Consider the following 22,958-nt stretch of genomic DNA (forward strand, 5'->3'; position numbering starts at 1 on the left):
ATATATATATTTATATATATATATATATATATTCCATATATCCCCTTACCTTTATATCTCTCCGTGAGTCTAACAATCTACTTCTCTCTCTCTCTCTCTCTCTCTCTCTCTCTCTCTCTCTCTCTCTCTCTTTCCCAATCTTTCCCTCTCTCCAAAAAAGAAAAAAAAAACTGAAATAAAAAAAAACAGTACACGATTACATTTCTCAGTTCATTTTTAATCAAACAGAATGTTGTGTTTCTTGCTCATAATTCTGCAGCATCTGCTCCAGTCAGGTTTAACAGTGAAACAAGCTGCACTGGAAAGGGATTAGTGTTGTCGGAAATGAAAATCAAAACGAGGCCGTCCATTCCTTGTGAATTAGAAACGAGTCTGTTTGCACGGAACCGCCCATGAAGAAAAGAGCGAAAAAGAGCGAAACGAATTGGGCAAGAATATATGAATTAAAATAAAATAAAAAAAAACAACAGGGAAAATATTAATTATATTTTAATCTGTTTCAAAGGCGAGTTTTATATATTAAAAAAATAGTAATAATTAAAATCGTAGTTAAAAATCGACTCAGGTTAGACAGTCGTTAGCAATTTAGTTTTTAATGACTCGGTTAATAAAAAAAATAATTGCACTAAATAGTTTTACAATTAATTGACACGTAATTTATTATATTATATTATTTTTAATTGATGTATGCGTTTAAATACTATTTCATGGTCAATTGTTTTATTTTTTAGTTAATTCTATTTAAAAAAAAAATAGTAATAATTTATTCGGACATTTAAAATCGTAGTTAAAAATCGACTCAGGTTAGACAGTCGTTAGCAATTTAGTTTTTAATAACTCAGTTAATAAAAAAAAAATAATTGCACTAAATAGTTTTACAATTAATTGACACGTAATTTATTATATTATATTATGTTTAATTGATGTATGTGTTTAAATACTATTTCATGGTCAATTGTTTTATTTTTATTTAATTCTATTTCAACAGGCGATGTTTCGTACAGACTAATTAGTGTTAATTCTTCGCTTCTTGTGCACTCAATTATAACAGATATGCCAATTAATAAATAGTCAATTGATAGTAAATGTAGTTGCCTTATAAATAAATACAGGATTTATTATAAACTAGCTGGGGGGTGTACCCGGCGTTGCCCGGGTGTGTTTGGGTGTGTGTGATCGAGCGGATATCGGGGCGGGGGTAATGAAAACCTAAGAATAAGCGAAGTAAAAAAAAAGAAAAAAAAAACGAAATCTGAAAACACGTGAAAAATAGCTTCAATAACCCTGGTTACAAATATTAAAATTTAAAAAATCGAAAAAAAGATATCTCACACCACGATTCGAACCAAAAGCGTTTAGATAATGAGGCTGCGCTCTGAGCAATTGAACTAAGACGACGTCGTCGGAATTGTGTCGCTTTTTCAAATATTTAAAGTAAATCAGGTTACGACGTCGTATGACGCATGCGTAGAAGCGAACTCGTCATGAGGGGACGGTTTTTGCTGACCTCCCCCTGTAGTAAACTACTGATTTCAGAGTGAAGGAATTAACGTTTTTGGCCAATTGTTCGATATTTGTCGGGTGAAGGATGGAAGTTTAAAATGATACCGATTTGGCGAAAATCCGTGACCAGTGTAGAAAGTTTTTGCGAGACATACAAGCACACCTACATACATACAAAGAAACACGCATACATACATACATACATACATACATACATACATACATACATACATACATACATACAAACACACATTCTCGCTTTTATATATAGAGATTAGTTTGGTTTTGCGGATACTAGTAAAGAAATAATAAATAAGTTTCGGTTTTAAATTAATAAATTATCTGTTAAATAGTTTGTGTTTGAGATTATTTATGAAGAATTTTAAGCTTGAAATTAATAGAAAATTATTAAAAATATGTTTTGGTTTAAGATTAATATAAAATGCATTTGAGTTTTAGATTAATAGTAACACACAGAAAATCTGTTTGGTTTTTACTAAAGAACTAGCAAGGGGTACACGGCGTTGCCCGGGTGTTTGTAGGTGTGTGTGGAAACTCCGGGGTTGGGGTTAAAAAATGTGTTGGTAGGTAAGTATAAGGATCGAACCCGAACCCTTGAGGCAAAGTTGTGAATTAAAGTGTGAAAACAGAAACGTGCGACGTTAACCATTGCCCACCGCGAGATGCTAACGAAAACACTTTTGAATTTATTTAATTACTTGGATTTGGCAGCTGCCGGTTTTAATGAGTTAATGAGGTCAAGTTTGACTGCGGGATAGTATTTACTGCTGAACACTCCCCCCCAAGATGTTATAGGAAAAAGACTAACCGACATGCGGCGAACGACAAATGTTGAATATTTATCTTGCCGAAATCGAGCAAATTAAATAGACAAAAGGCTTCTGAAAGAAGCCTTTTGTAGACACACAGAAAAGATATGTACATACGTACATTTTCGCTTTTATATTTATAGATAAGTTTTAGCTTGATTTTTTTTTTACTCATGTTCACCCCTTACAAAGCATATCGCCACTTGGACGTACGAGGCTATTATTTGGAGCCATGTCTAGGAAAGATTAACAAGATATTTGTTTATGTTATATTTAAACTTCTGCATATCAGTACAGCCAGGGAAGCAGGCAGCAGGAGGGAATTCCAAAGTCTTACTGTTCGAAGGAATAAACTATTAGAATAGAAAGCTTTTTGGCATTTTGGGACAACAACTGTGAAGGGGTGAGATCTTATTGTTTAGCGGGTTTGTCGGGGATATGTACGTCGAGGGGGTACAAGTGAAACCAGTTCATCAGAACACATTCCATTAATATATCTGTAAAACAGGCACAGTTATGCAACATTGCGGCGATGGGACAGAGGCTCGAGCTTAGTTGATAAAGTGGGACCGATTACATTGACAACTCTTTTTTGGACTTTATCTAAGAGGGAGAGACTAGTGGTAGATGCACCAGCCCAGATGGGGCAACAATACTCCATGCCTGGGCGAATGGTGGCCTTGTAGAGGTACAGAATACTCCCTGGTGTGAGTAGTCTTCTAATTCGATAGAGGGAACCCCACCTTCTTTGTAACAACCTTTGCAATGGCCTCTATGAATTTCTTCCAGCTCATATTGCTTGCAAATTTTAGGCCAAGGAGTTAGAATTATCAGGTAAGGCGCTGTTTGTCATGGATATAGGCGTTTGGAGCGACGTATTGTAATTGTGAAAGGAGAGCCGCTTAGTTTTACTAGCATTAGATGTTACCATCCATTTGCGGCACTATTCAACCATTAATAGAAAATTAATAAAAAAAAATTAGTGCCTGTAATAGATTCATTGTATATAAATAGAAAATAAGCTTTAACTAAGGATTAATGGTAAATTAATACAAAAACTAGCAAAGCCTGTGGAAACTCCACAGGGGGCTCATTCATATCTAATATATTGATGTTGGTATTCTGTAAATGTTCATTGTAAATGGAGACGCTCTGATATTATTGTAGCTTTTTCGTTAAAATTGCAAAAGTACTTATCTAAGCTAGCACGAACACCCGGTAAAGCCCGATCATAAAGTCCGTTTAAATATGATATTTTAATTCTTGCAGATTTCGTATATATTATTATAGAGTAAATTTCTTTTCGATTTTTATCTACATAATTATAAAACTCAAATGACCTTTTAACGAGGGATGTAATCCACTTTCCGGTTTACGACATCCGGTTTCGCATGCGCGCATAAACATTAACCCATAACAACGTAAACAAATGAACTCAAATTGCTTCTTTTGCAGATTTTGACCTGCGCACTGAAATATTAACGTTATTATTTCGAAATAATTTTTTAACATGGGAAGAGTGGGGGTGTTTTGCAACTATTCTTTATTACAACTATACTGTCGGTATTTTTTTTACATTACAACTAAACAACTTTAACCCGTTGACAAACCTAAGAACAATTGCAGTAAAGCCAAGAATACTACTACTACTACTACTACTACTACTACTCTCTATCCGTCCCTTTTCCATCCTTTTTTCCTTCTTTTTTTTTTGTTTACATTTCTAGATACAAAATAGTTGTGTGAGAACGGTGAATTTGTTGACACATTTGATAATATGTTTCAATATTAGTTTTATTTTATTTTATTTATTTAGATTTTTTTTGCTTCAGATTTTATTAATTATATTGTTTTTTAGATTTTAAGTTTCTATAACTTGGTTGAAGGATTTCAATATGGGTTTTTCATTCTTATATTTCTCATTGGTAGGTTCATGTGCGTTTTTGCTGCTAAATGACTTTCATCGGCGTCCGATTCGTAGGAAAATCATGTTTTATTTTCGATTTTTGAGCTATTATTCGGAAAAATAGGTTACTTTACACGAATAAGGAGGATTTTTTTTCATGTTTGAGTGATCAGTCCGTGATTTTTCATTTTAATATACTTTCATAGAAATGTTTCTGTTATGTCAAAAAAACAACTATTTTCTTTACGTCACAAGTGTCAAGCTCATACATGAATTCCATAGCTAATATAACATACTGACCCAACGGGTCACGGGTAGTCTAGTATATTAAAAAGTTGCGATTTCAAAAATAAAAAAATATATATCCATATGACTTGAGTGTATTAGCTTGAATTGAAATAAAAACTTATGATATATATATATATATATATATATATGTATGTATATATATATATATATATATATATATATATATCCGTTCACATACACCTTTCACAATAAAGCTAGAACACAGAATTAGATAGAATCGAACAATTGCATCGACAATGGACACTTCATGAGTGCGACGACCTGGGTTCGCGCCTATGTCGGAGCACGTCACTGATGAGATATAGTACATCGAAACTCGCTTTGGGTCTGGCGTTGTCCGTTGTCGATGCAATTGCTCGATTCTATCTAATTCTGGTTCTAGCTTTGTCGGGAAAGGTGTATGTGAACGGGTATTTATATATCTATCTATAATCTCCTCTTAATGTCTAATATATATATATACTAGCATTTCAGCCCGGCGTTGCCCGGGTGTTTGGAAGTGTATGCTGAGCAAAAAAAAAAAGAGTAATTTTTTTTTTACTTTGACCCCTATTATGACCCCTAAAAATTTATAGTTTCGGGCTCAAATCACTTTATTAAGTTAGATCCAGGTTCAAGGAACCTATATCTAAAATTTCAAGTGTCTAGACCCAAAATTGTCGGAGGAGTTTGGTAGAGTTCTTAAAGGTCAAATCGTTGAAATTTGACCCCTTAACAGTCAAATTTCTGGCTGACACCCGTCACATCGATTTTCCCAAATCTCAGTACCCGGTATTTCAAATTTCGAGTCTATAGACTAAAAATTGACAGAGTTATTGCGTAGGGAAATGTACACAGACAGACAGACAGACACGTTCACTTTTATAGATATATAGATATATATATAGATAGAGAGAGAGAGAGGGAGGGAGAGGGAGAGAGATATAACATGAGTTCTTTCAGCCATAATAGAAACCGAAACACAAACTTTATGAAGAATTCTTGAGAAATTTACTTTAATAAAAAAATTAGACTGCTAGAGTGGCATTAGTTATAATCGAAACCGAAATAAAATTTATGAAGAATTCCTGATAACATTATTTATAATAAAAATAGATTACTAAGGTGTCATAAGCTACAATCGAAACCGAAACCACATGTAATGAAGAATTCTTGATTAAAAAAAAAATGTGTTTTCGGTTTCCGATTAATGTAATATTTGTAATATCTCAGTTGGGCTTTGAGATTATTAATATATTCTTAATAGTAAAACACTCGCGATTAAAAGTCAATGAATTAAATAGTAAATGTGTTTTGGTTTGAGATTAATCGGAAAGTAATAGTAAACGCGCTTTGGTTTGAGATTAATTGTCAGTTAATCTTTAATTAGATATGTAGTTTTAAGCAAAACTAATATTACGTACGTAATTGTTTTGTCGAAAATATAATATATCCAAAAATTAGGAAAATTCATCGAATAGAAATGCTATTTTTTTTCTGCTAGAAAGGACTTGTCCTGCCTTGATAGAGCTCAAAATAGACTTCGTAGCCTCGTAGGAGATATATTTTTCTCTTCACTGAAACTTGTATCTCACAGAAGATATGTTGCGAGTTTGTCTCTACTGCATCGCCATTTTCATGGAAAGTGTTCGACTGAGCTTCAGTCTATGGTCCCCCTTCGCCAAACTTTCACAAGAAACACTCGTCTATCTGAAAACACTATCAATAAACCCCCCACTCGTTATCCGTGCCTAAACCTGAACGTAGATTCCATGAACAAAGCTTCTTTCTTAGAACTGCACACCTGTGGAATTGTCTTTCGTTTTCCTGCTTTCCAGCTGCCTACAATATGGTTGTCTTCAAGTCTAACGTAAACAAGTTCCTGATGAGCCGTTCAACTTGTTAACAAATTTACTGAATCTCCATTACTAACGGTTACTATATTGTACAATTTCTACTGTACACTCTTTAACCCTTATCCTCGAGTGGCCTCTTGGCCTCGATAAGTGGCGATACCTATGTAAAAAAGAATTTTTAAAAGTCTATCGCTATAAGGATAAAATTTTGGTCGCCATTGAAGATAAAATCCAAAATTATCGTTCCTAGTCATGTCCCGTCTACTTTAAAATATCTAAGAAAAATATGATTTTACCCAATTTTGTGCAAATTTTGTTTTAAACTATAAATAACATTCTGCTGAATAAGATTTTGGGAATTTTTGGATATATTACTATTTTCGATATGACGATTAAGGACGTAATGCTGTTTTTGCTTCAAACGAAATATTAAAACACTCGATCTGTCGGTACTATCTTAACAAGCACTCATATCACTAACAGTATTAAAACTAACAGTATTAAAACTAACGGGTATTAAAATTAACAGTATTAAAACTCGGCCTCGGTGTTATTGCGAGCTGCTAACCTATAACAACCTGAATAAATCTGAAACTTTTTGTTTTTCTCCGACAGTTTTCGGTCGTGTCAATTCTATTTTAAGAAGCATCATTGCTCTTAACTTATCCTATGTAAGTAATTGCTTTACAGGCGGTATAATTTTCAGAACGAACTTTTGCCGCCCACACCGCCAGCGTCTGTGGGTGCAAGAGAAACTGAACTCGTGAACACCGCCTCGTCGCGCGAATTTGTTCTCTTGAAAATTTACCAGCATTCGAGACTGACGTTGTCTTCGTTGGGTCAATAGCAAGACTAAAAGAAATAAGCACAGGAGGTATTTAAATTAATCCAATTCTAATAATTTTTCAACAATGTTACTTTATGGTGTTTTCCCCTTTCGAAATATTTATGAGTGTTTCTGTGTTCGTTGTGTACATTTGTTTTACGCCGAAATAAATCTATACTCTTCATCAGTTATGCTCTCGCCATTTGATTTCTGACCCAGTTGGTGCTGTTATACTTACGAGATAATAAAAACAATGTGTATTTTATATAAATAAGCGAATGTCCATCCTGCCACACAGCAGTTAGCGAATACAAAACAGCGCAAGAATTGGAGTTTGATTGACAATGCGGAACATTAGATTGAAGACTATTATTAATGTATTTATTTGCTTCCTCACTAAAGCAAATTAATCACAAGGCCGTTTTTAATGTGGGGTAAAAACCGGCTCTCCTAAAAGTAGGCAAAACGGGGGCACTCTGGTTACCAAAAATAATAATTGTCCCAGTATAGATGGTTTCCCCTCCATTGACTGGTACAAATTATCTTAAGTGCAGCATCTGCAGAACAGATGGTATTTATTTGCTCCCCCACCGAGCAAATTAGGCACAAGGCCGATTTTTAAAGTGAGGAGTGAAGGGGAAATGGGGGCCAACTCCTCGGGGAGTAGGGGAGCTGGATAGTGACAATTGGTATGAAGGGTTGCCCCTACATTGACCAAGGTCTTATATGTGGGGTCGCCCCCACATATGGTCTTTGCTTGCAGTATCTGCCGGAACAGATGGTATTTATTTGCTCCCCCACCGAGCAAATTAGGCACAAGGCCGATTTTTAATGTGAGGAGTGAAGGGAGGGGGAAGGGAAAAAGGGGACCAGCTCCCGAGAGGTGGGAAATGGGAGCTGGTTAATGGTCAGGCATGTGGGGTTGCCCCCACATCTGGTCTTTGCTAGTCATAGCTAGTCATAGCTTGCAGTATCTGCCGGAACAGATGGTATTTATTTGCTCCCCCACCGAGCAAATTAGGCACAAGGCCGATTTTTAATGTGAGGAGTGAAGGGAGGGGGAAGGGAAAAAGGGGACCAGCTCCCGAGAGGTGGGAAATGGGAGCTGGTTAATGGTCAGGCATGTGGGGTTGCCCCCACATCTGGTCTTTGCTAGTCATAGCTTGCAGTATCTGCCGGAACAGATACTACACTTTGATCCCGGCCCGAATGCCAAGAACAATAGAAAAAAGGCAAGCCTCATTATTAATCAGAAAGTAGTGGGTGTTTGAAATTAACAGTAAATTGATTAAAATTGAATTTTGGTTTGAGAGTAATCTAGATAAACAGTAAGTAAAGTTCGGTTTGAGAGTAAGCATTAATTTTAGAGTAATTGTGAATTATTAATAATAAGATTTAGTTTCAAAGTAAAAGTAAACTAACAATAAATCTGTTTGTGTGTGAAATTAATAGTCAATTAATACTAAATTATTTTTGGTTTAAGATTAGTATTGGTTGAATATAATTCGTCAGTTAATAGTAAATGAGTTTGTTTTTTTTATTTTAAGAAAAATAGAAAAGAAATACTAAATGAGTTTTGGTAAACGATTATATAAAAATAACAATAAATAAGTTTGTGTTTGAGATTAATAATAAATCAATACTAAATGAGTTTTGGTTTGAGATTAATACCAAATTATAAGTAAATGGGTTTTTGATTTATTTTTTTTTTTAATCTTGTAAAATTATAATCCTCAATAAGTTTTGGTTTGAAATTGATAGTCAATTAATGTGATTTTGTCAGAGATTTATAATTACTTTTCGGTTTGAGATAATTAGTATATAAGAAGTAAATGAGTTTTGGTCGGAGATTCATTATTGATTAATAGTAAATAAGTTTTGGCTTGAGGTTAGTCTAAAGTTATTCTGGGTTGAGATTAATCCCAGAAGGCCACTCTTGGGATAAGATTTTATGAAGGTAATGTGGTAGTGTAGTAATTTTAATGGTGTAAGTTTGGTACACTTTGATTATTAATCGGGATTATTAAACAAGAACTTGTTTACATTAGACTTGAAGGCCAAATGGAACTGTGTTCAATGGGCAAGTAGTTCTAGGAAAGAAGCTGTGTTCGTGGAATCCGCGTTTAGATTTGGGCACAGATAGAGAGTAGGAGGGATGTTGACAGTGGATGTAGCTAGTCGAGTGATTTTTATGAAAGTTTGACAACGGAGAACCATAGATTGGAGTTCAGACGAGCAATTGCAATGAAAATAGTGATAGAGCAGAGATAGACTCACGACGTCTCTTCTGTGAGAAAGCGGTTGCAGAAAAGAAAAAATGTGTATCATCCACTTGGTTTCGAAACCGTTTTTAAACTATATCGATGCAGGATAGGGAGCACCAAACAGTCCCTGCTCAGACGTAGCAAAAGTACTCAATTTTAGGACATGTCTTACTTTATACAGATAGCGGATTTAATTGGCAGTGAGATACCTACTGGAACGATAGAAAGATTAAACGATCTTTCCAGCGATATTGACAACTGTATTGTACTTGTTCCATTTTAGGTCAAGAGTGGCAGCCTGTCCCAGAATTTGAAAAATAATAGTAAGTTAATAGTAAATAAGTCAATAGAAAGAATCTAGTGATTGAAGCAACTGTTACAATTTTTTGTATTTAGATTAATTGTGGACTTTAAGGCGAAAGTACAGGGTGAAACGATAAAGTTGTCGCCCTCAAGAAAACAACACTACACTTGTGTTTTAAAACTTTTATTGAAAAAAATAAATCCCGGTAACTTGGTTATGTAGTAGAGCTGACATCTATTCAATGTAGCTGCCTTCAGCCTCAATCACCGCCTCGATACCCGTCCGAAACTGGGAGCATGCCTTTTCTACAAGCGTCGGCTGAAGCTCGGTGGAAGCTCGGCTAATGCTCGGCAGATGGTGGCAATTGGGCTGGCTTTATTGTGTTAAATCATGTTTGTGATGTCCTGGACGTATGACCAGACGTAGGATCGGGTGTTTCTGGGTGTTAGGAGGTGTGTTGAGCAAAAAAAAAAAAAAAAAAAAAAAAAAAAGAAAGATTGGTAGTAGGCAGGGAGGCTTGAACCCGTACCGCGAAGGAAGAAAAGAATGTGAAAAAAAGTAACGTTTTTGCTGTTGCATCCATCGCAAAACCGGAAGTGACGAAGATCGAAATTAAGGCTAATCAGTCGAAATAAGGGGACGACTTTCGAAAATATCGGCGAAAAGGGCGACCCCTCCTTGTAGAAAAGTACCCAGTTTAGTGTGAAGGAATTAATGTTTTTAGCCAATGTTTCGATATTTTTCGCCTGAAAGTTGGGGGTTACAAACGGTACCAGTTTGGCCAGGTTCTTATGCGTCGGTCAAACGCTTTAGGCGGACATACAAAAAATAAATAAACAAACAAACAGACAGACGTTTGGGATTTATATTGTAGACTAGTAGGAGTACCCAGCGTTGCTCGGGTGTGCAGGGGTTAAAATAACAGCAGGAAATTCGGGTGGAGAGAGGTATTTAAAAATAAAGTGGTAGTAGATGGGGGGGGGGTCAAAACACCAGTAGGCTGACCGGGTAAAGAGAAGGGGTAAAAAAATATGGTAGGGGAGTACCCAGCCTTGCATGTGTGTGTGTAGGTTGTGTAGTAATGAAACCCCGGGTGGGGGAAGATGTTAAAAATGGTAATAGCGTGGGGAGGGAATCAAAACAACAGTAGGCAGCCAGGGTGGATAGAGGTGTTCAAAAAAGTGTTAGTAGGAAGGCAGGCTCGAACTCGTGATGCGAAGGCAGAAAAGAAAGTGAAAGAAAATCTGACGTCTTACCGATGCTCCATGACGCGACTGGAAGTCGAAAGCGTTCAAATTAAGCGTAGTCAATCGGTAAGAAAAGATGATTTGCAGAAATCGCGTCGGAAAATCCGCCCCCCTCCCTGTAGAAAACGATACCGATCTAGTGAGGATCCATCGCGGGTGTCGAAAGACTTTTGCGAGACATACAAATACGCATACCCACACACATACATGCATTTTTGTCTTTTTTTATATATAAAGTAGCAAGGGTACCCGGCGTTATATGTGTAAAAGAAAATCGTGGTGAATTCGAAGGCGGAAATTAAAGTAAAACAAAACATGACTTTTTTTACCGCTACGCTAGGGAGACATAGGAAACGAAAAGCGTTGAACTTTAGCGATGCCAATCAAAAAGTTGACTTGCAGAAACGAACGTTGGCTGGAGGCCAGTTCAGATTACCGCCGTTTCATTCATTTGCTTCCCCACGATGTTGGGAAAAACCAGCACCCCCACAAAAAGGGAGTGTCCAAATGAATAGCAATTTTCTGATACGAATACAATTTGCTCATACCCGACGTTGTCCGGGTGTGGGTAGGTGTGTGTGGGGGGAGGGGGGGTAAATTAAAACAAAATGAAAAATAAAGAATAAGCGAACGTAATAACTCTGTTTAAATATTATAACACAGAAACGAAAAGAGCAAAATAAAGTATAAGCGAACGATTTTATAACTTCTTTAAAATAATCGGAAAAACAAAAACAAAAAAAACAATGAACGTGATGGAAAAAAAACGAAATAATGGCATAAATAACTGTTTCAATATTTACTCTGTAAACCCTTTTTACATATCGAAAAAAAATCTTACACCTCGGCTCAAACATGCAATCTTAAGACAACGACGCTGCTACTAAACCGATTGGGCTATAACCGCGTGAGCGAAAGTAGGTGTTGTTTTATATTTAAGCTATTTTTTTTAAAAAAAGAACGTTCTTTGCGCATGCGTGTACGGCTAAATGTTCATGAAGAGACGATCTTTTGTTACCCCTCCCTTTAAAAAAGTGCCTAGTTGAGGGTGAAAGAATAAACGTTTTTAGGCAATTATTCGATATTTATCGTCCGAATGGACGGGCTTTAACATGATACCGATTTCCTGAAAATCCGTCGCTTCTGTCGAAAGTTTATCGCGGACATACAAACACACACATGCAAAAACACACACACACATTTTGCCTTTTATATATAGAGAAGAGGACGATGTCTTCTCTTTTCTGCCAGACGAAAAAAAAAAGCACAGTAACGTCAGTTCAAATTAACTTTGGGTATGCGTGTGCCTTTCATAAATTCCTGGCGATGATACTGCTTACATTGACATAAAAATATAAACAACAGAGTTTTCTTTTGGCCGCCGAAAGAAAAACACAGACACATTGAATATTTGAAAATATAATAATAGAGTCCCCTGTCATATATCTTCGTGGTCGGTTTCTAAAACATGAGATTGCTTTTAGTGATTATGCCAATTTGTTTTTCGGCTCTTTCAATAGTCTAAGCCATAAATAAGAATGAAAACTTTCATAACATCTTCATAAATACGGACTAAATGTAAAAGCAATACCCCAATTATTTGAACCGTTGAACGGGATAGGATAAGCAAAACAGCTTATCTGATGTGACATTGTAACAAATAAAGCCCAGAAGGCACTCGAGGATGAGGGTTGGTAAGTGTACAGTAGCCAATGAGACAATGTCGTAGTAATTGTTAGTGGACATTTGGTAAATTGCATTACTTAAGGGGACGGCTCATCAAGAATTTGTTTACGTTGAACTTGAAGACGAGCATATTATAATAAGCTGTATAGCAGGCAACTGGACGAGAGTTTCACAGGTGTGCAATTCTAAGAAAGGAGCTTTGTTCATGGAATCTACGTTTGCGTCAAGGTACAGATAAAGAGTGGGGGGAATTATTGATAGTGTTCTCAGCTAGACGAGTGTTTCTCGCGTAAGTTTGGCAAGGAGAACCATAGATTGGAGCTCAGGCGGACACTTTCCATGAAAATAACGATAAAGCAAAGACAGGCTTACAATGTCTCTTTTGTGAGAAAGAGGTTATAAGGAAGAGAAAATGGCATCTCTCACTAGATTACTAAGTTTATTTTGAACTATGTGTAGGCAGGATAAGTTGCTTCTAGCAACTGCTGCCCAGATATGGAAACAGTACTGCATCCTTGGACGTATCTGGCTCTTATATAGATAGAGAATTGCATCAGCAGTGATATGTCTACTAGATCGATAGAAGGATCCCATCATTTTCCCAGCGGCATTGGCAACAGATTTGATGTACGTGCTCCGTTTCACATCAGACCATGAGCTTGTCAAAACAGGAAGCCTCCCCAAGGTGAGAGCCATTCATTTCAATTGATGCCAGATGGGGATCAGAGCGTTGATGATGTAAAGACAGAAGCTTGGCTTTAGATGCATTAAAGGTAACCAGCCACCTCTTTCCTCATTGTACCATATGGTCAAGATCAGAGAAGAGAGAATCAGAGAGAACTTAGTCGTTTACAGTCTTTGATGTGTTGCCATAGATGATAGTGTCGTTAGCACAAATGTCTACGAATGATGTAAGGATGTGATTTTGGATGATCATTGATTTAGATTAGGAAGAGAGTTGGCCCTATGGCAATTTATTTGCTTCCCTACGAGAGAAAATTAGGCATGAAACTGTTTTTTTAATGTAGAGAGAGGGAGGAAAGGGGAAAGGGGACCAGCTCCCGAGAGGTGGGAAATGAGAGCTGTTAGTAAGAGCCTCTCTTGGTATATAGGGTTGCCCATGCAGGAGATCATTGCCACAAGGACAATGGTATCTGATTTCAGTATTTGACGGAAGAGATAGTCCACTGTGACCTTGTCACCCGGCCCACGGAGGGCCAGGTAAGAGTTGGGCCCATGATGGACCCCTGAGGGACTCCAGGATTAATACCGTAAGCTTCTGATTTCTACCCATCAACCACTACTCTAATGAACCTATCAGAGAGAAATAATTTAATAATTGAGAAGACATTTCCAGCAATACCGTAACTGGAGATCTTATGAAGTAGACCTTTATGACATTCTCTATCAAAGTCCTTTCATATGTCAAGAGCAACTGTACTAGAAAGGAAATCTCTGTCAAAAGATTCGCTAATCCTATGATATATACTAGTAAGCACATCTGCTGTATATCTAGCAGAACGGAAACCATATTGCATGTCACTAAGAAGTTGTCTTTTTGCTGAGGTGGTTGACTACTTCTCTATTTAACACAGATCCCAGCAACTTACTCATGACGCACAGGTAAGTGGACTCTTTTCCTTAAGTTGTTAGGTTCAACTGTCATTAAGAGCCAGATTATAAGAGTATCCTGAATAGGGAGTTGTGCAGCAAGGCATCTGTTTATATTACATTTAAACATCTGCTTAGTGATATATCTGATAGGAACAGAAGTGAGTATCCTAACCAAAAGCTGTACGAGGAAGGACGGAATTTAAGTAGAAAGTTTGCCCACATCTGGGGATGGCTAAAGTGAAATGGTGTAGGAATTATTTATAATATTAATAGTGGATATTTACGTTTCGGTGTAGTTCAAGTGCAGTGAGTCGGAGCATATTACGTGTTAGTGCTTCCAGAGATTGAACTTCGTAAGACAGCACCTGACCAACAAGGTTGGATACTTTTTTTATAAGCAAGTGAGTCACCACTTATCAAGGCCCGAAAGCCATTCGAGGATAAGTGTTAACGAATGTAAGGTAGTAGTGTTGTAATCGTTAATGTGAGTTAATGTGAGTCAGATAGAATTTGATTATTTAATGGGGACACTAGAGTCTTACGTTTTTGTCGAGCAATGAATTAATACACTCACAACTAATAACAGAGCACGGACGCGAGAAATGCGAGATGACGTCACTGCATAGAAAAAAAAAAGACTATAAAAAGAAGAAAAGGAGCACGTTATAGACAAGTTAGAGACGTTGATTACGTCACAATCGTAACCAAAAGCCACTCATCGTTGGATAATAAACAAATAATTTTCGGTGTTACTAAAAAAGGAGTCAAGTTATTCCTTGCCCTATGCTCCTTGTGATGTCGACTGCATACAACGTGTGGGTTCCGTGTGTTAATATGTGATTAACAGCATACTTTTAAACAATGCGAAATGACGTCACCTCATAGAAAACAGACAATAAAAAGGAGAGGCAGAGCACGATAAAGATGACGATCACGTTAGAGACGTTGATTACGTCACAGCCGTAACAAAAAGCCACTCCTCGTTGGAGAATAAACAAATAAATGTTGTTGTTACTTAAAAAAGAGTCAAGTTATTACTTGTCCTACGCTCCTTGTGACGGAGCATGCATACAACGTGTGGATCCCGAACGTTAACAATTAATTTATTTTTAATAATACTGAGATGCAATTAGAACACATGACCATTACTATTAACCGTTATTAACACGGTTCTTTCCCCCAATAGTACTATTTACCGAATATTAGTGGTGAAATATATCCATAATTTATAAGGTAAAACAAGCTAGCAACTTGATTTTGTTCACAAAAAAAGCCGTGCCAAGATCCGCACGAATTCACCGAAGCACAAGTCAACAGACGAGGTCAAATTTGCCAAAAATTTCTCAGCAATTCATTGAACGAGCGTTTTTAGATGCGCACTGTGACATCGGACGAGAAAGTAGTCTATCTTGTCGAACACAATCGAAACCAGCGATGCGTTTGGAAAGTCTTAGAAAATGATGATCTTTATTTTGAGGATTCATTTTTTTTTTTAACTAGCTGGACGCCCAGCGTTGCCCGGTCGTAAAATACGCTCAAACATGATAATTTAATTAATGCAGATTGAGTATGATTTATTATAGAATCAATCCACCATTGAAGATTACTAGGGCTGTGACAACAGCATATTATTTACATTCTTTTGACTATCGAGTATATATCCGACACGGTTAGACTCATCTAATCAACCGAGAACCACATCAGTGTATATAAAAACATATAAGATATTAACGGATATATACTCAAGCGTCAAAACAATGAAAAGAATGTTCTATTGTCACAGCGCTGTTACATATTACGAGGAATAATTTACCCGGTTAACTCATTCGAAAACAACAACAACAACAACAACAACAATAATAATAATACTACTAATAATAGTAATATTAATAATAATAATAATAATAATGATAATAATAATAATAATGATAATGATAATAATAATAATAATACTAATAATAATAATAATAATAATAATAATGATAATAATAATAATAACAACAACATCAATAATAATAATAACAACAAAAACAACAGCAATAATAATAATAATAACAACAACAAACACACTAATGATAATAATAATAATAATAATCACAACAACAACAACAACAATAATAATAATAATAATAATAATAGTAATGTCAAATTTCGTCTTTGTTTACAATATAACGTCAACAAATATTTGGGTTTGAGTATGAATATAAGGAAGAAATAATTTGCGGCGATTTTAGATGGTAACTCTTCTTTTATCCAAAATTGAACTCATAAATAAGAGAAAAACAAAATAAAATGGTGAGGTACAACCGTGATTGAACAGGGGAGACCATTCGATCTGATATCAAATACTCTACTTAATAAGCTGTATCTCCAGACAAGAAATGATTTTTTTTTTGAGAATTGAATCTCCCTTGATTTGCTATAAATTATCTCCCTTGACCAGTACTCACACACACACACACACATACACACACACACACACACACACACACACACATATATATATTGTGTTAACAAAATAAAGACATCAAGGCATAGATTGATAGCAACACACAGTGTATTTCATCGTTAGTTATGCTATATAATCTATTTCTTAATGTCTTGATTTTTGTAAAACAATATCTGAATGCTCAATTATGAAATATGATAATTTTGTAGCTTACACATTTAGTCATCTCATTTTAACTTAAAATTTATTGGTATATGAACGAGTACCCAATTTTCAATTATAATAAACCCAGTAATATTCGGAATATGATTAAGACTATATATATATATATATATATATATATATATATATATATATATATATATATATGTATGTATACTTGATATATATTAATATATATATATATATATATATATATATATATATATATATATATATATACTTGATATATATACAGTTGTGCGCAAAAATATTCGACCATGTCTAAATTTTCTTGTTTCGTTGAATCTATACTTCAAAAATCTTCATAACGCCTTTTAACGGCTAATTATGAATAAATTGTATATTTTTCAACAATAAATGAGGAAAAGTAATTCGAGATTAATAATATATATCAATTTATTTACAAAAAATATAAATATGGATGTTGCAAAAAATTCGACCACTTTAATTTAAAGTTTAAATAAAAGCGTCATTAAGTTTATTATTTTAGTCTGACCTTGTATTTATTTCCTATAAATAATATTTATGACTCTACGGAATCTAAAATCAGTTCAAATTGAATATTGAATGATTGAATAATTGTTTCAAGTAAAAAAAAATCTTTTTCAACAAATCTGCAACTATGACAAAGAACAAAGAGTACTCTGAAGACATTAAAAAGAAAGTAATCGATGCCTACCAGTCTGGAGAAGGTTATAAAAAAATTCCAAACGTTTTTCTATACCACGGTCGACTATTATGTCCATTATCAAAAAATGGAAAGTAAAAGGGATTGTATCAAGTCTTCCAAGATCAGGTCGTCCAAGAAAAATTACGACACGTGAGGCTAGGAAAATTGTTAGACAAGTTCCAATAGAATATAAATCTAACCTAAAAGACGTGCAGAACGATTTGAAGAATACTGGCTCAGATGTACACTTGTCAACTATTCGTAGGGCATTAAATCGTGCCGGATTGCATGGACGTATTGCCAGAAGGAAGCCCTTACTTTCCAAAGCTCATCAAAAGGCTCGATTAAATTTTGCAAAAAAGTTACTAGAAATGCCTATTGATTACTGGAATAATATAATTTGGTCAGACGAAACGAAAGTGAAACTATTTGGACGCAACCAGCAACGCTATGTTTGGCGAAAAGAAAATACTGCTTATAATGTGAAGAATACCGTTCCAACCGTTAAGCATGGAGGTGGATCAATCATGGTGTGGGGCTGTTTCAGTATAAATGGAACTGGAAGATTAACTATAATCGATGGAAGAATGGATTCAGTAAAATATCAGTCCATACTGAAAGAAAATCTTGTTCCGTCTGCGAACCAGTTGGGGCATTGAAGGAGGTATACCTTTCAACAGGACAACGATCCTAAACATACTTCAAAGAGCACTAAGGCATGGTTAAAGAATGATAAGGTGAAAGTTCTAGAATGGCCTTCCCAGTCTCCAGACTTAAATCCGATTGAGCCCTTATGGCATGATTTAAAAATTGCGGTACATAAAAGAAAACCATCTAATTTGATGGAATTAAAACAGCACTGTCAAGAAGAGTGGCTTAAAATTCCAGTGGACAGATGTAGAAGTCTCGTTAGATGTTATAGGAAACGTTCACTTGCAGTAATCAAGGTCAAAGGAGCTTCAACCAAGTATTAATGAAAAGGGGTCGAATACTTTTGCAACATCCATATTTTTATTTTTGTGAATAAATGTATTTATATTATCAAGCACTAATTACTTTTTATTATTTTTTGTTGAAAACTATACAGTTTATTCGAACTTAGTCGTTAAAGAAGGTTTTAAAGATTATTGAAGTATCCATTCAAAGAAATAAGACAATTTTGGTAGCGGTCGAATACTTTTGCGCACAGCTGTATATATATATATATATATATATATATATATATATATATATATATATATATAATATAATATAAAGCTGAACGTCTGTGTGTGTGCGTGTGTGTGTGCGTGTGTGTGCGTGTGTTTGTGTGGTCACGAATAGGCTCCTATATGGTTGACTATTTAAAAAAAAAACTGATTACATATAATGATAGAAGATGTATCGAGGATCAGGAATGGGTACGTTTGATCTGGAAGAACGGTGGTTCATAAAAATTGTATGGTCTGCGTTCGCGCCTGGCCTACAAAGTATGGAAATAAAAAATGAATAAAAAATGTTTACAAGGGTTTTTGATATAGATGTACATAAGAATACTTTGATAAGTATGTTTCAACTTAAATAGGGATGGTATAATAAAATTGTGAGGTCTGCGGTCGCGCCTGTACTCCATGGAAATATGGCACAAACTTTAACAAAGGCTTTTCATATCTATTTGCATAAGTATACTTTGATAATTATGTTTCAGTCTGAAGAAATATTGTATAATAAAATTATTGGGTGTTCGTTAGCACATGACGTCCATAAAATGTAAATATATCACAAAGTTTAACAAGGGTCGACAATAACACCTTAACCTTAATCTTAATTCACGTTAGCTTTTATTTATTTTTTGAGTTGAATCATATTGTGTCAAATAAATTCGCCTCATAAATTCACGGTCTTATTAAAGTGAAAGCCAAAAAAAAAAAAAAAAAGCCGGAACTTTGGACAATCCTCAACAGAAATTTTACATCACTCTATTTTTCCTTCTCCACTTGCACGTGGTACTCTTTCGAAAATAGATAAATAGATGAATAATAAAAAATAAGAACGTTACTTGTTATCGTGTAAAAAAAGCAAAAAAACTGCTCACGTGATTCCGTGTCTTTTTAAAACATTTACATAACCTTTCTATTTTATTTATATATCTGTTTTAGCTTTTTTCTCAGTGTACTAGAAGGAATTAAGTTGATTACAGCCCTTTCTCTGTGTTCTTGACATTACAATAGTATAACCCTGAGTCCGACGGCGCAATACTACACTGTTCAATACTGTAAAACTGAAACGAAGCTGTTCTGTTTGAAAAGGGCGCCATTTTCTTCTTATTCATATTTATATCGATTCTTTGTATTAAAAACTAAAGTAATTACATGTTTACTTTTTTAATATCCCATTTTGTTCTTTCGGATTATTTTACTAAAGTAAGTAAAGCTTCATTATTTTTCAAAACTGTTTTTGTTTCTTTGTTTTTCGATATTTTGTCGATATTATTTAGTAAGAGTGTTTAGCAGAAAAGCCAACAAACGACTACCCGAAAAGATAAATATACAAGAAATAAATGTTACCATAGTCAATAAAAATCCAGTTCATGTTTTTTTATTGTTTTGAAATAGTTTTTAATGCTCTTTACTTATTTCAGCGAACCGAAATTAAAACGAAACTTGAGGCGATAACTACTTAAATGATTTTTTTTATAAACTACGCATGCCATAATTGAATATTCCTCAAGCATAAAATAACGGAAAACATTAAAATATGTTTATAAATATTCCTTACCAACGTAAGGAATATTTATAAACATATTTTTCTCTCTTCAATTGCTAACACAGAATGCACAGGTGCCCCTCCTTCAAAGTGAAAATGGGGCTCTCCATTTCAAAGTCGCTGCCATTTTGATTTTTTTAAACCGGTTCATGAACTAAAAACACTTTCTTTTACAAACTACTTAAAAATACAAACCAATGAACTTTTCTACCATAACAGTAACTTTTATTGACTATGGTAACATTTATTTCTTGTATATTTATATTAGTATATATATAAAATTTTCTCTTTGTAAGGAAACATCATTTTGTTGGTCACTCTTGGTTACGAATGGAAACAAATTGATATAAAAAAATATATTTTCGCGAAAATTATCTTTGCTTTCATCATATTTTGCTTAGGGTAAAATTTTTGACTATCAAAACCTATCTCTTTACAACCCCCTCCTTTTCATAACCTATCATACTTTCATCAATCACAGTCCATTTTCCGTAGGCTGTTTTCGAACCCAGTCAACGATGGTTACTTCTGCTAGTATATATATATATTATTTCAGTTGAATTAAAGTCGGTTAATTACAGTCTCATCACAGATCATCAGCTAATGATTAGAACACTTAAAGACGATTAAAAACACATTTAAAAAATAAATGTTTGTATTCCATAGCATTTCTTGGTGTTAACGGTAGCCGAATGAATTAAATCCTTCCTAATGAGGATAGGGAATGTTTCTCTGACCAGGTTCGAATTTATCGACTCGTGTTAATCGTGATACCCTGCACTGATGATTCCCAAGAGGATGAAATACTAGTGTATGTAGCTATTTAATAATTATTGTAGTAAATAATTATATATATATATATATATATATATATATATATATATATATATATATATATATATTGATACTGTCAATAATTGTATAAGTCAATTGAATTCAAGGATAAATTATAAGGTGGTAAACATCATGAATTTTTAATATAATTTTCGTCATTTACTCTCTATATAGATCTGTAATTACATTGAGTTTCTTAAATAAGGATTGGTATATATTATAAGAAAATATTTTTCTACGGAAATATATATACAAATTTATATATATATATATATATATATATATATATATATACAGAGACATAGGAAGATATATATATACATATATATTTCTTTCTTTTAACGAAAGACAGGAATAAATATATTATATATATATATATATATATATATATATATATAGGAATGGAAAGAAATATACACAGAGATATATAAGGAGGGAAAACTAGAGAGAGAGACATAGGGTGATATATATATATATATATATATATGTGTGTGTGTGTGTGTGTGTGGGGGGGGGGTGTTTTGTGTGCGCGTGTGTGTGTGATTTTAAATATTTTGATCGATATATTTTCCAGAGAAACTCCTAGATGTTCAATCAGAAAAGGAAAATGTATTTTCATGCCTAAACATTTTAAATGCTTAAACAGATTGTCATCGAGGAATAAGATTAAGATCAGCTATGAGTGATTTATAAAATGAAATCCTTGCGAAATAAAAAAAAAACTTAAAAAAAACGAATTATACAAAGAAAATTCATCTGTGGACAATTAATATAGCTTAATAGCCTGGCTTAATTATCACTTTGTAATCGAGTTTTCTATATGGATCACAATGTTCCTTCTCCTTAAAAGCGTTAATAAGATAACCGTCGAGTTTTGATTCGGTTGGCCGCCATTTTGTGTTTTTCTCATTCAAAAAACCTCGCCATTAGATAAACCATTATTTCGCGTTTAACTCGTAATGTATTTTTGCGAAACATTAATTTTTATCCGTTTATGAATTTTATAGTTTTCTATATTTTCGATAAAAGTTCATTTGTTTTTTATTGTTTTTTTTTCATCCAATAATTTTGCTTTTGATAACATTTAATATTAAAGGAACGCCATTTTGATTTAGATACGTCCTAGGATCCTTGAAATTCTCTTTCAGTTCGTCAGCCATTCGCCACGCTATTTATTTATTTATTTATTTTTGCTTTCTATCTGCACAGTTCGAATATACGTGTCTTGGCGTAGATTCGTCCAAATATTTCTGACCAAGGACCTGTCTATCCGTTCGGAGTTTGAAAATATTTTCTAAATGAGATTTTCTTCGGGTATTTTTCTATTTGATTATTGAAATTTTAATTCTGTTAATCTATCAGGTTTCGTTGGAAACTAGCAGTTAGAACCGATGTTGTTCTGTAATGAATGATGACTAGGGCTATGACAACAGCATATTCTTTTAATTCTTTTGACTCTCAAGAATATATCCGACACAGTTAGACACATTTAATCAACCGAGAACCACATCACTCTATATAAAAGCGTATAAGATATCAACGGATAAACATTTGAGAGTCAAAACAATGAAAAAAATATGCTGTTGTCCTATCTCTAATGATGACTAACGAAATGTTTAGCACACGCATATTTTATTTATTAGACTGGTCATTCATGCATGTTTAAAACATAATATACATTTGTCTGTCAGCCTTATGTTTAAAATATCGACTT

This window comes from Euprymna scolopes, chromosome 30, assembly GCF_053919585.1.
Source record: "Euprymna scolopes isolate OS-2025 chromosome 30, ASM5391958v1, whole genome shotgun sequence".
NCBI classification, from domain to species: Eukaryota; Metazoa; Mollusca; class Cephalopoda; order Sepiida; family Sepiolidae; genus Euprymna; species Euprymna scolopes.